The 10,434-nt window shown below is 39.0% G+C and overlaps 1 protein-coding gene across 4 annotated transcripts in view; it reads right to left on the bottom strand.

Moving 5' to 3' along the window:
- zfhx4 (zinc finger homeobox 4) overlaps positions 1–9,919 on the bottom strand; it is a 77,741-nt gene extending 67,822 nt beyond the window's left edge. For 2 of the 4 annotated variants that reach the window (XM_016458030.1, XM_016458034.1), the window contains exon 1: positions 6,723–6,930. The gene's annotated coding sequence lies outside the window, so the exon portion shown is untranslated. Of the gene's footprint in view, positions 1–5,840; positions 5,857–6,722; positions 6,931–9,900 lie in introns of those variants that run through there. The other 2 variants (XM_016458031.1, XM_016458033.1) reach the window with 2 other exon arrangements.
- Between the last annotated feature and the right edge of the window lie 515 nt (positions 9,920–10,434).

The following is a 10,434-nucleotide window of genomic DNA, read 5'->3' as shown; positions in this document are numbered from 1 at the left end:
ATTTGCATGCAATTTACATATTAAGACTACTGTTTGAAATGGCAAATGTAAATTATATAATTTCATTTTCATTTTGCACCAAATTTTGCACGTATGGGTAATGGAAAATGTCAATTTAAATACAGAAATACATAGCCATTTTGAATATTGCATTGCCGTTTTGTATATTGCATTGCCATTTTGCATATTAAATTGAATTTCGCTACCTATATGCTTCCATAGCTTCACAGCAGCTGGCAATATGACAATCCCTCTGTATGATATTTAATGCACACTTGGTTGCTGTGATCTAAAGAGACACAAATCTTCACATGAGATTATCTCGTCGCACGGTATCTTAGCTGCTTTGAAAAACGAGACAGACAGTCAAATGCTAAAATATAATTTTACAATAGATTCAAAATATTTTTATGTAAAACTCCTAAGTCTCATAGAGAAGAACAGCATGCCACCTGATCAAAAAATATCACATAGCGGGGGCCTTTCAATCTTTAGCTGCTAATAGTCTCTGCAACAATGACTACATATGTACCTGAAAACTTATGAAGTCAAAACGCAACCAGTGCGTTCACCGGCTCAGGAATGGCTATATGGACACAGCTGCATTTACATAAGCTAAATGCCCTGCTCTTCTTCTTCTTTAACCTGAATTGTTGCTTTAAAAAGACTCTATGGACTTTGTACACAATATTTAGTCTATTCTGTTGATTTCCATACATGACTGCTTTTTCCAGTGAAATGCCTAAACGTTGCTTTAGCTAGATTTGTTTTTTTCCCCCTTTTTTAATATCCTGTAGCAAAGGCGTCACAAAAAAACAACGAAGGCCTGAGAATATGAAGGGGAAAAATCCCCTTCTCCGATGAGACGCAAGCTGACAGTAAAAGTAATGTAATCCTGACTGGCAGAGGACCAAGAGCAACAAAAACATTTAGATAACTGCGCTCAAAAATGAAAGTTCTCAATGAGGACAAAAATTACATTTCCTCACAATAACAAGTCCTTCTCATAACAACCCTTACGATTGTTTGAAATGTCCATGTCCTCATCAGTCATGTGTTCTCACACATTGGTAGGAACAGCGTGTAAGTCGCAGAAGAGGAAGAGACGTTTTAACTTCATCCAAGCTGCGGAGTAAGGAGAGCACATCTCGAGGGCCGGTGGGGGCGGAAAGGGGGACAATCCACAGCATACAAGTTTCACTTGGCAACCGGGCCCACATCAACATCTGGTTGAGCTTGTCAGTACACGCTTGATTCAACCAGACACTAAAGCATGACTTGTCTAACAGCGAGCCTTGTTTGAAATGAACAGACGTGAAGCGTCATCCATGGTGTATCCTTTTCTTTGACACCGGGGTTAAAAAGACTGACATTGCCACCTTTCACAATCGACTCAAAGCTACTTGCCTTTCACCCCTGGAATGGTCGGAAAAAGAAACAGAAGAGAAAAGAAGAATAATCGTTTTGTTCGTGATAACCTGTGAGCACTTATCCCAGCTATAATTCCTTTCCCTTAATCATTTGCATATGAAAGGATATGCGCTAGTCTATAAAAGGTCAGTGAAAGATGATCAAGGCCTCACAGAACACAACAAAACATGGAAAAAACGTCTCTGGCGGCAGCTCGCGTTCATTTAACAGACCACGATGTCAGTGACGCTGAGATCACGGAAGCGGTGCTCACGTCACACCGGCACCTTCCCCCCAAAACAAAAAACTAGAGCTAGAATCAGACAGAAACACCTCATCTATAATATATGAGTGCCGTATTAAGCATTTAATTTTTCACACACGCACAAGCACACACAAAAATTCAGGCTTGGAATGCTTTAACAAAAGGATTACAAACATATTCCTAGTGTTCTCGATCAAAACCATTCCTGTTTATATTTAGGACTGTAAAAGAACAAAAAGAAATAAAAAGTAAGAAGTACACACATTTCTAGCATTCAATCAAAACCTTTCCTGTTTAAATTGAGGACACTGGAGGAAAAAAGTAATCCCATCTCTGCAGAATCCACTCCCTAGCTCTGCTATTGTGCCTGAACGCTACTGAATAAAGCATACGGGCTGCTATTTACCAGTTGAGAGACACTATATATCATACATATTACTTCACATGATGGCAAAATCTGCAGGCATCTTGGGAGGCTTCAGGAATATGAAGCCTGTGCCTGTTGTCTCAAGTCCTCGACAAACATCTTTGGGGACAAGCGGTGCCTGGAAAGAAAGGACGAGAAGGCACCGTTTCCATCTTGCTTTCATCTAAGTCACTCAGTCAACCATTCAGTGCCCCATTCAAAGCCGCTGTGCATTATGCAAAAAAATGCTAATCCTTTTCCGATGCTTTTTACACTTGTACAAACCCTGCATTCCCTTTCCTGAAAAGCAATTATATCAGTTTACATTTCTGTCAAAAAACAGGATTACTTCAGGAGAACTAGCACTGCAACAGGCTTCCCCCCATCTATAGCTGAAGGAAAGTAGAGATTATCGGCAACAGTATTTTTTTTTTCCTCCTCTTCCACTCTCCTCAAAAAAAAAGTGGAGAGGCCTTAAGAATGTGATTTAATTAGCCAAAGGGAAAAGAATAGATCTTTAGTTGCTGTGGAAACTCTTTCTGACCTGACCTTCTCTTTGCAAAAAGCCCCGAACAGAATGAGCCTCAGTCTGGTCTATTAATCAGAAACAAATTATGAAAGAATGTTGTCAGCCTGAATAATGCTGCCCATTCTGTGGTGAGATCAGCAACAGCCTTCGCTCTTGCTTTCATTGTCTTTCTGCGCGTTTGACAGCCCGACATGACGAATGAGATCAGGAAGACCCCGGATTTGCATATGCAAATTCCCACATGAGGGAAACGTGTCTAAACAAGTGTTACCGCGAGGCAGATTAAGTAAGCCGTCGTGCTTTTGCTGTTTTTTGGGGGCCACCGCCGTAGTCAGGGCCATTAGTCAGCACAATTAACCCCATCTCCATGGCTACTAATGAAATTTCGCCATGGTACGACTTAAATTAGATAGCTGGTTATGTGTTGCCACCGTCCGACTCCAAATCCATTATTTGCCCCAGGAACAATGAGCCGTTTGTGCTCAGCTGATCTTCACCAGCTGAACAAACCTCTGAATTAACAATTTGCATATGTTAATAAAATTGAGTCCTAATTACATGAAACTTGTACATATTCAAATGCACTTTCCCTAGGCGCTATGGAGCTTGAACCCCATCCAAGTGTTTAACCCTTCAGAAAGCCTCTAAGCAGGGGAGGCTCTTTCTGCCTCAGAAATGCCTCGGGGCTGACACAAAAAGGCCCCTCTTAATACATTAAGCCAGCTCCTGACTTCTCAGCTTTCCACCCACTGCTCTGTGGACCGGGACAAGTACTGCATCCTCCGAACCAAATTCAATTGGGCCCACAACAAAAGCCCTATAGTTCCTCTAACAACGTGACAGTTTTCTCAATGTTATCTATGATGAGTGCACACACAAACACACACACACAGAGGTTATTAAACAGTTAATGTGCTCAGGAAACCACAACAAGCACTGGCAATTGAGTACATAAAATACAGAGCTAAAATAAGTTCTTGATGTAAAATTCAGAAGGACTTCTTCAAGAAAATGACAGGGGAAAAAAACTGACAATATCTTATCGCAACGGCATTAGGCTTTTGAAATCGTAACAGACAGGGAATCTTAAAGGAAATCATACAGTCGCAGCCAGATTAAAAATGCCTTTGTCCTGCACCATGTACATTTGTTTTCCTTCTGTGCCGGCAAAATTAAATTGGTCTGTTCAAAGGTTGATGAGACCAAATGGGAAAAAAAATGTTCTATCACATATGAAATTCATGCCGCTCTGTGAAGCGTAGCCCAGATGGTGAGAGATGAATAACAAACAAACACCTAATGATAGACAGCAGAAAGCTCAGAGGACTGTGATAATGTCAGTTAAAGAAAAAAGAAAAAAAAAATCTTTCCTGCTTCTTCTCAGTATTGCTGACCAACAACGAATTTCCACGACTGCAATGAAATAAATAGCAAGCCGTGCTCCAGTGAATTGAAGCTCTTGGTGCTCTAAATGGTTCATATCACCACATTCGAAAATAGAAACCGTATTTCCCTGTCTAACCCCGTACAAGGCCTTCACAGAAAAAAAAAGGTATATTGCAGCATTTTGGGGAGAAACTGATACCAGCAGTGATCACTGGCCTTGTGATTTTTTTTTAAGATAGATGCGGTCAAATTTGTGCGTATATTATGAGTGTGTGTGTGTGTGTGTGTGTGTGTGTGTGTGTGTCTCTACATGCATGTGTATGCAAACATCAGTTTGTGTGTGTGTGTGTGTGTGTGTTTGAATGGGGCTTCTCTTTTACAACTATCAATACCAAGATAACCACGTATTAGCATTCAACCGAACACGCAGTCATCTCTCAGCCTTTTAGCCAAATTGGGTGTCTTAATGTCACAAAGCAGTGGCAGTCAACCTCTACGTGTTGCCATAGGAGTTTTGGTACTGAACAGCAGAACACTGTGATAGGCTTTTAGCAAGCCACTCCGCAGAGGCAGATTTTAAATCATCCAGCCTCTTCTATTAGACTTGAGACTTATTGAGGTAGAAACCATAAAAAATTAAGAAGGGAAATTTAATCCCTGAAATATTGATTTGCACATTAATATCATATAGGCAGTGGGCAATTTGGCTTCATGGAAATGACACATTGTCGACCCTAGGAGAAGCCTCAGCCAATCTTACTGCAGAACATGTCTCAAGAGTTATTAAATGCTCCTTGCGTTGGCTTCACGATATTGCGTGCTGCCTCTAATCAATCTGTACACTGTACGAAATTATGTGGACACAAAAACGCAAAACATCTGAAATTAAATCAAAGCACGCTTAATAGATCCAGATGCCTTGTGGTGCCATAAAACGACTCCATTTAAATGAACATTTCTAATTACATTAATGCAACAGAATGCACTGAAACACATCTTTTCTAAACCTTTTGTGTCTTTCTGTGACAGCAGATCTCAGACACAACCTTTTTTAAAAATAAGATTTTTACATAACAGTTGCTGTCACACAGCAACAAAATTGCTGAATGGAACACAGCCTTTTATTCTTTAATAGAGTTACAAATAATTCAAGCTGAAAATATAAATTTAATACGAAAATAGAGAAAACACTTTTACATACAAGATATGAGTATGTAAATATAATAATAATAATAATCGTGTAATTACTGTAACAAAATCATCTAAATTAAAAAATAAGAAAACTATATTAATGAAAAACGAATCCAATAAAAAATAGATGCAATTCCCGTGCAATTCCAATTTGCAAACAAATCCAGGTATCCACAAAGGATCATATTAATACAAAAAGCGTACAAATCCACAATGTCTAACATAGAAAAATCAAACGCAGCTAATTTAATACACAAGCAAGCAAACATGCTGCCAACGGTAAAAACAACTTGAAAATCCTACAAATACGGAGATCCAGACAGTGAAAATCTGCTGGTTTAGAGAGCAGAGAGCGCAGACACTGCTCTGCCTCCCCACTGCCTGTGTTTTTTCTGTGCTCTCAATGGAAGCGATCGATGCCCTTGTCACTGTCGCGTTCCAATCGGAGCCAAGACTCTGTCTCACACTCACCATCAACCCAAAAGCCAAGCGCTCACACACATGCCACGGTCTTCAATGCCAATGTTTACGTTTTACCACAAAACAAAACGAAAACTCAACTTTTAAAAATCTACCGATCTTACTATAAACTCGGGGACAATTCTCTCAGGAAAAACGTAAAGGGATTGAAAGGAGAAGAGAAGAAAACTTACGGGCAAGACAGAAGACACGAGTAGTTTAAACACGGAATGGGCTTTTTGATGAAAATAGGAATGATTTCGGTCCTTTTTATTCTGTTTTTTACGTATGCCAGCCACGAAGGAGTCCGGGATATGGCCCTCGGCTGCTGTTCGAGTTCAATCCCTCCTATCGTTACCATCATCCGAGCCGCAGCGTGGAGAGACTCTTATACGTTGCAGGTAACAGAAATATACGAAGAAGCATCTTTTAGTTACCTGAGGTGAACTGTGCAGTTTTTGAGTCTATGTCAAGATACATGACGGAAAACACCGGTCCGGAGCGTCGTCGGGTCAAAACGTAGCCTTCGCGTTTCTTACTGTTACAGGATATATTGGCGGTTCTCGACACGTTACCTTTTCGAACAAATGTTTTATAAAATGTTATGACTTGTATTGTTTGAGATGTAAGATACGCAATTTGGTCAAATGTAAGGAAGCCCTGCTGTTTATCGTTTGCTGTGATGAGGCGAGTCCAACTCCAACACAACAGCCGCGAGCGTACAAATCTGTCCACTTTTTACTCCGTATCAGCGAATAACGGTAGAAAATAGAGCGAAACTTAACATTTATGGCGGTTTGCTTGCAAAAGAAACGAAATGGAGTCTGGAAAAGGTTTACGGTAGATACGGTAGGACAACATCGCCTGACAGTTCGCGGCTGTTCGGCAAAACGACTGTTTTACAAACTGAGAGGAATATATTTAGGCTGACATTTGTCGAAATTATATCACATGAAGCCGTAATCCGACAGCGGAATAGCGCAGATTCGGCAGAACTAGTCGCGAAAGAAAATCAATACTCGACCTAAATTTAACACCAACTACTCAATAAAAGTTGAAGGGGAAAAAAAACTTACTTTCTTCCCCCGCAGTTCCCTCCGCTTCTTCTCTTGATATTTGCTTTTTCTGAAGAAAATCACATCCAATGGTAGCGCAAGTAGGTAACAAAAAGGATAAAAAGAAAAAAAAATGTAACAATAATCCTCCAATTTTATTGGAAAAAACGTAAATACTACAGTAAGAGGCGATCCTTTGGGTCCGGTTGTGTAAAAGATGTGTCGACGACTGCCTGGCAGTTTCGGTTGTGGAGGGTTTGACAGTAACAAATATTTTAGCCAGTTTTTAACTTTTTTTTTTTTTTTTTTTTTTTTTTACTTTTTTTGAGTCATACCTGTAATCAAAGCTCTTTATTTATTTATTTTTAACCAAACATAAATAAATTCACAAATGTTCAAGACAACGTGTTATAAAAGCCTATGTCACTTTTAAAATATTAATTCTGCATGCTGTTATTAAAAAATAAGATTAAATCTGATTTTGTTTGTACTGCAGTCGGCCTAAATATCATGTACTTTTAGCAATGCTTCCTCCTCGATATTTTTTTGTTAAAGATAGAAATAATGAATCACTCGAGACGCTTCGATTTATGAAAATGTACAGATTTCGAAAAGCAGAAATATGCATTTGGACACTAGTGTTCCAATAACATCCGTTTGCATTGTAGGGAATACATTTTTTTTTTAATTATATTAGAAAACAACACGACTGAAATGGCAATTTTTGCTATTCCCATAGTACAGTAGCTACTAAAAAGAAAGAATGAAATGCAACGCAAATGAAGAGAAAACATGAGAAAGACATAAATACTATACAGGTGTCGATTATTACGATCTGTTATCCGCGTGACGTAAAATGTCAATTTCTGAGCAGATTAAATGGACAAATCGTATCAGTTGTAAATTCTATGTATTTAAAATTATTTTCAGTTACTGTAGACTATTGTAGCCTCGTGTATTGTATTGTACGAGAACATGCAGATGTGAATATCATTTTGCTTTTATAAGAGATTATTTAATGGCACATTGTATAACTACGCATTTCTTTTGCAAACAAAAATTATATGTAACGTTAAATTAGATTCAAATAATAATTCGCAGAATATTTATCGACAAGACAGTGTTAAAAATAAACCTCAAAAAGTACACTGCTTGACAGTAAATGGGCCTCGGAATTAAAGCCTATAGTAACCTATCCCTGGCTTTGGCATATGAACTTTACATCCTTCTATTTCACTCATCAGGCGTTTAGTTCATATTCAAACACGCATGCAAATGCTCCGATTGATTAGCCAGTTTGGATCTTCTAAAATGTCGCCATTGAAAGGAGACCCGACAAGATGTTAATCGTAAAGAAAATCAAAAGATCGGCTCTCCTTTATGAAAAAATCGAAGGGGTTGAATTGAGCGAGGCGCTGTTTCCAGATCGCACGATAAGGATGCTATACCGGAGCTGTCTTTGCAGTAAAACACGAGCCCTCGGATTGGCATGTCTACTGTGGGTCTTTGGATGGGCGAGAGGTGGTCAACAGAGGCGTTACTTCTTCACCCCTGATCCACTGTTTCTAGTCCTCGGGGGACTCATGCCTGCCAGACCCAAGTGCTGTTTCGGCAGGATGAACGAGAGAACAGAAACAAGACCGAGACGAGCTTGCAATAGGACACGGAGAGCTTCAGATTTTACCTTCATATAAACGCAAAGCAAATGCGGCGGAGTAAAGGTTATTTGCCACTGACGACTGTATTTCTGCTGCTCACCGCGGAGGACTTTAAAACTATTGATTTAAAGGTCTCGCCTCTTATGCAAGTATACTTTGACGGATACATTTAGCGTAGTTATAAGAGTTGTGTTGTCTTTTGAACTGTTTTGGGCTGTGAAATGGAGAAAGTGGAAGCTACGTGGCTGATACAGTGCTTATCTTAGTCTGCGCACTTTCAAACGTGCTCGTGTCCACCCTCGTACTTTCTGCTCTTCGTTCTCTCTGACGAACATCGCTTTGTTTGCGTATCATTTAATCTTAAATTAATTAAAGATTGTATTTTGTTGCAGTATGTGTTTGAAATTAACAAATATTGAGATTTTTCCTTTTATTTTTTTGTTGTTTGGTAAAAGCTAGCGTGTAGTGTACAATGACTAGCATTTATCATTGGCGATTAGCCTGTTTGTTTATTGTCAAATTTCAATGTATTTTCCTCATTTTCAGCTATATGGCTATATAAACAATATCACAGGCTTTGTTCGGTTTTTATGACATTTTGAAGTTTTGTCTATGAGACGTATCAAAAACTGCATGAATATTGATTTAAGTGAAATGTCAATAAAGCAACCATCATTCAATTCGCGACCTGTGATTTTTTATAATTGTCTTTCTAAAACGTACGATGTCTAACAATGACTTCAGGGTTTCTTTTTCGGTCCTTTGCTCGTACTGAATGAGTGAACGACTGTCCTGCCCCACAAATGAAAGGCTTGTCCAAACCGCCTGGCGCCCTCTGGGGTCTGAGAGGTCACGTTTTGTCAGTAACTGACCCTTTGTAGCCGTATAAAACACTGTCCAAAATGCTTTGCTAACGGAGAATTAAGTCCCATTCAAAATTCTCAACTCTCTCACACACACACTTCAAGAAAGTTTTCACTATTTGTGGAAGACGGGAAAACCTTCGTGCAATATAACAAACGTAGCCGAACATGCATTATCAGAACGAAAACATCTAAATGTATTTAAAACAGAATTGATTAGCTATAAAATCGCTTTTCATGGCACTATTTGGTAAAGTCGGCAAGGCAAGTGTTCACAAAATTGATCACACTGAGAGTAAACAACAACAAAATAGCCATAAAAGTAGGCTACAAACTACGCCGCAAGATTATTTATTTCAAAGTCAAAAGATGGGCTACCGATGTAATTTCCCCTAAAAGACAAATCGTTTCAAACATGTCCCACACTGGAATCTCACAGTTCTCTCTTAAAAACAAGAAGAAAAAGCTTAACATTCACCACAAAAATAATAAGAAAAAAAATCTCCGTCATCTGTAGGCTATCCGATCAGCTCTCGTTTGTCTTTTAAAAATGACAGTTACAATAAAGCGACATATTTCACGTGCAATCTGTTTACATTATATTTTCTTTAGCATTATATATTCCCATCTTTGTTTATAAACGCCAGCTAAAAAGAAAATAAATCGCTTGTAGCCTACCTTTGGTATAAAAGGGCATCCCGGTGTCCTCTGTCTCTCTGATGCTCCGCTTATAGCATATGGAAACTCTTTTGAAAATGCCTAGATTTGGCACATTGTCATTGAAAAGAGCGGAGCGCGGTGATGCTGGAACACAAAATGAGAAATAACTTGGGGATTGGGTGCAGCCTCCCTCAATGCGGACTTATCTAACTTTAATTTCATATACCGCAATGACATGTCATTCAGAATGATTTGAACAATTAGAACGTTCTTGCGATTTTCAAACAGAGTAAGAAGTGCCTCGCACAATGCTTTTGCGCGTTCGTATACAGGCTAGTTAATATTTTATTAATTTGCTTTTATGTATAACACAAACAAATAGGCTACAAGATTGCGTGAACAATCTGTAAACAACGTCGTGGCAAAACCACTGGCAATGTAAAATCGAGATTCACAAATGCTTGTTTGTAAAACACTGGACTTTCGATCAATGTATTGGGACATTTCGATCGATTATATAAACGAAAATCCATATAGCCCACGACACGAGAC

Source organism: Sinocyclocheilus anshuiensis, unplaced genomic scaffold (genome assembly GCF_001515605.1).
Source record: "Sinocyclocheilus anshuiensis isolate Anshui unplaced genomic scaffold, SAMN03320099.WGS_v1.1 scaffold1100, whole genome shotgun sequence".
NCBI lineage: Eukaryota > Metazoa > Chordata > Actinopteri > Cypriniformes > Cyprinidae > Sinocyclocheilus > Sinocyclocheilus anshuiensis.
This window is presented reverse-complemented; position numbering and strand designations above follow the sequence as displayed.